The sequence below is a fragment of the Siniperca chuatsi genome, linkage group LG7 (assembly GCF_020085105.1).
Source record: "Siniperca chuatsi isolate FFG_IHB_CAS linkage group LG7, ASM2008510v1, whole genome shotgun sequence".
NCBI classification, from domain to species: Eukaryota; Metazoa; Chordata; class Actinopteri; order Centrarchiformes; family Sinipercidae; genus Siniperca; species Siniperca chuatsi.
This window is the reverse complement of record NC_058048.1, coordinates 2932560-2937122: the sequence shown is the minus strand read 5'-3', so window position 1 is coordinate 2937122 and position 4563 is coordinate 2932560. Positions and strand designations below refer to the sequence as shown.

Below are 4563 nucleotides of genomic sequence, written 5' to 3'. Positions count from 1 at the left end.
GCCTGTTGTTGGTTTGGGTTGGGATTTTTTCATTTTTGTATTTTTATTTATTTAAGTGTTTATTGTTATTATTTTTCTTTATACATATATTATGTTCTTGAAAGGTGTGTTTGTATTTATAAAACTTAAAAATCAATAAAAAGGAAGTCAGAGCGCACCTGGCAGGTGGTCTTCCCTTCTCAGCTGTAGTGCTCTGCACCCTGCTGTACTACCGGGCAACACCACACTCCACTACTGGCAGCTCCCCAGCCCTTTTGATGATGGGGCATGAGCTGTAGCTTCCCCTGGATCAGCTGCGGCCACCTGCATTTGTCGCACCAGCAGCAGTGCCCCAACAGACCGTCAGCGTCGAATGAAATAGTAGTTTGACAAGAAACGGAGGATGAGACCACCTCCCTTCGCAGTGCTGGACTGGGTCCGGGTTCGCCGACCCAGCCGGAACCACAAACTGCTCTCCTTTTGGTCCACGCCGATGCAGGTCACTGATCAGCTGGGCCAGCCACCTTCCACCTGTCCGATGGATCATAGTGGCACACAAGCGGCTGAACTAGAAGCCCATCTGGCCCGAGTCCAGGTCAGGCCAAGTTACCTCAAAGACTGTCACAGACCTTTGACTTTCTAAATTAGTGTTCAGAGCATAGTCTGTCTCATGGAAGAAAAATCCACATGGCTATGCTGGTAACTGGCAGTCTACCCAGATTACCTAGTTAGATTGTGAGTTCAAGTACAAGCACAACTGTGTTGTTTCTGTGGTTTCCTATGGGGGGATGTTGTGTATGAGCCACACTTGTCGTGGCTGTAGTTGCTGCAATAGGCACGGCAGTTTTGCGACAGTGCTGAAAATAAGGTTGTTGTGAAAAAGTCAAGAGAGCTGTTAAAGTTGTTATGTGAAATGCACAATTAAGTTAGGGGTGTGAACTGAAGTTGTGGTCCACAACTAATTAAACATAACATAATCCTGTGAAACTGTTGACTATTTGCAGTAAATAGGGAAAAGGGAAAAGTGAAAAGTGTGAAAAGACAGTTCAGCCAATAAGCCTGTGCACACTGTAGTCATCAAAGCCAATTCAACACCTGCTGTTAGTTTCAAACTGACAATTTTTCCTTTGTGAACATGCCAATTATGATTTCACTTCCAGTACATTTTCACATTCAGTGTACCAAACAGGGAGGAACAGGGAGTCTTTATCATTCTATGACAAAATATTGCAGCTTAATAGGTGAACCAGCTGCAAGAACAGTGATTTTAGCTGTCAACGCTATCACCTACCCAACACCTTTCACTGAGAAGCCTGAGATTGCAATATGCCAGGGCCTCATTTCAGAGGTGTGATGACTAAAGTGGTATTATTGCATACACATCTGTGTCTTACACATGTTTTTTAGATACATATTAGAAATGTAAAATATCTTTACACTAATAAAGTGACACAAACTACTTAAGATATTTCATTATATATGATTATAATTCAATTCAATTTTATTTATATAGCGCCAATTAATAACAGAAGTTATCTCATTGCACTTTATAATGATGCTATACTGTGTTATCAAGCATTAATTAACTGTTTATAAACTAGTCATTGACGCTTTGTAGGAGGTGTTACAGTTGTTGACAAATACATTTCCTAAAACCTGAAAGTTGTCCTTATATCTGCATACTATAACTATAGTGTGTTCTAAACCATTTATTACATGTTAAGATACTTGGGGGTTGAAATAAAGCATTAGCATGGAGGTCTCCACACACTTAGGTATGAGACTTGTCCTTCAGAAAGCGGTCAGACTACTCTGGAAAAACAGATGCAGGGAAGCGGATCCACATGCTTTAGCACCACTTTGATTATTCATAGAAAATGCAGACTATGGAGTATGGGAGTGAAATGTGGGTGGGTGAAGAAACAAGGAAAGGGGAAGGTGGAGGAGGAGGGAAGGGGCATCTGTGTAAATAAATAAACAAATAAATAATAAACAATCACAGCACCCCTCGCTGCACACACTGCAAGGAACCAATCGGCACCCTGGCTGAACGCCCTGGAAATTGTGTGTAATGAGTAGGAAAAGATTAGAGGGAGCTCTTGCTAGGCTGTAAATTGACATTAGTAAAAGAAAACTCTTTTACTAGGCGGGCCCAGCAGTCTCATTTAGACACCAGAGGAGGGGGGCTGGGGGCTGGGACAAACACTGAGATGGGGAATGGGAGTGAGTGAAGATGTTAAGATTATAGCTGGAGTGCAGCCTTGCTGCTGTATGCTGTGAGAGTGTGAAATTTAAGGTGAAGAGTATTTTTCACTTTCCATATAGTTACATGTTATTCTCAGTGGAATGAAGGAAGAGGTCAAAATATACTTTAATAGGCTTTAATAATCTTATTTAAATTCAAATGTTGACATTTTACCAGAACACAACTGCTAATTTATGAAACATTTAATGCTGCAGTTGTAAGTTGTTTTCTTTATAGCATGCCATGTAGTAATAAAGCCATTTTAAAGCTGCACTAATCAATATTTATACATTAACGGTGAAGGAAATTCTCGTGAGCTGGTCAATTCCGAAGATGAACAAGGTTTCTGTCTTACACAGCAATGTTTAATGAGACTCGGCCGAGGAGACTGGCAACAACAGTACAGAGTGAAAACAGTGCAGTGTCAAAACCAACCTCCTCCTGGTCCACACTATTTATCCCTTACTAGCCCTAAAGAGTCTAACATGTTCTCCCTTCAAGGTTATGCTTTTCTAGCCTAAATATGTGAATTCTAATGCTTACCTTAATCACTAAAAAAAAACTGAAGAGCCTGGGAATGGTGTTTGACTTCAGCTTGAGGGATGCAGCATCCATCAGAGCGACCAACCAAGAACTGGAAGCCTGGTTAATTGCAGTGGACAAGTTAAGCCTACCAAGTAAGTTGAAGGCCTGGATTTACCCGCACGGCATCCTCCCAAGGATTCTCTGGTCCCTCTTGGTTTATGAGGTCCCAATCTCCACAGTGAAGAACTTTGAGAGGAAAGCCAGTAGGTTCCTATGAAGGAGGAGGTACCAACACAACGCTATGACAAGGCACAGGGAAAGGACAGGAGGGTGCTGATCCAGGAGTGTGTGCATCAGTCAAGGAGGAGTGAGCCAGCAAGATGGTTGGAATGCAGCAACATGGAGCCTGGACAAGATGAGAGCAAGCAGTGGAACACAAAGTCTTGTGGGCTGATCAGTGGAAAGCTGAGATTCTTGATCCAGACTGTCAAGCCCGTCCAACTTGATCTACTGGGTGAAGGTGGAGTCACCAGCTTGCCCCTTGTGCTTGAAGAGATGCACACAAAAGCACATACTCAGGTGCTGTTTTAGAGCCCTGGGCGAGGGGCGCTACCGTTGGTGCCATAATTAGGTCCTGAAAGCCATAGCGGACACAATCTGTAATGGGATCAGCCACTGCAAGTGCCTAGCAAGTGCCCAGCAAAGAAAACCATTGTTTTCGTGAAGGCTGGGGAGAAGCCAACACCAGCTGCAAGGACCACCTCTATTGGCCTGCTCGCAACAGCACAAGACTGGGAAATCACGGTTGACTTGGGAAAGCAATTTAAGTTCCCAGAAAATGTTGTAACAACAACTCTGAGGCCACACATGGTGTTACTCTTGGTAGCCTCCAAGCAAGTCAACCTCCTAGAACTCACCGTACTGCGGAAGGATCACCACGAGGAGGCCAACGAGAGGAAGAGGGCAAAGTATGCCGAGCTGGTAGAGCAATGCTGTAGCAACGGGTGGCGAGTGAGGTGTGAGCCCATCGAGGTGCAATGTTGAGGGTTAGAAGCCCAGTCCCTCTGCAGGGCTTACAACTCGCTAGGCATCACAGGGGCCAGCAGGCGAAAGGCCATCAAGTCTGTCACTGAGGCAGCTGAAATGGCCTCAAGGTGGCTGTGGATTGGGAGAGGAGAGCTGTGGGTGTGGTAGTGCTACCGGGACACAAGCTGGGGCTTGATCAACCCTGGATGGGTTGTCTGGGTGAGGGTGTCTGATTGTTGAAAGACCCGAAACACCCGATGAGCCCAGATAACATCACTGATAATGTGTCCCGGTGCATCACAAGATGTATTCTACAACAGATCGCTCTTACGTAAAGACAAACCCACCAGAAATTGTCACCCAACTCTGCAGTTTCCCTCAGGCCGATGGAACTTTTTAGACTCTTTTAGCTTTTTGTTTTGGTTTTATTGCCTGCAACTTTACTGTTTTGGTTCAGTCTCACAACAACTCTTTTTTCCAGCTGCTGTAGTGAGCTATTTTAGTTAAAGGTCTCTGATAAACCCGCTGTACACTACCTGTGTATCCCCAAATAGCAGGCAGACAAAAGTAAAAGTTATCTCTCTCAGGAGTTGGTGGAGACTAAAACAGAGCTAAAATGAGAGTGAATATTCAGGTGGACACAAACACGATATACAGTGGTGTACCAAAGTGTTTGCCCCCTTCCTGATTTCTTATTTTTTTGAATGTTTGTCACACTTAAATGTTTCAGATCATCAAACAAATTTAAATATTAGTCAAAGATAGCACAAGTAAACACAAAATGCAGT

The 4563-nt window shown here is 43.8% G+C and overlaps 1 pseudogene; it reads left to right on the top strand.

Moving 5' to 3' along the window:
• The first annotated feature begins 382 nt into the window (after positions 1–382).
• LOC122879059 lies at positions 383–3943 on the top strand (annotated as a pseudogene).
• The last annotated feature ends 620 nt before the right edge of the window (positions 3944–4563 follow it).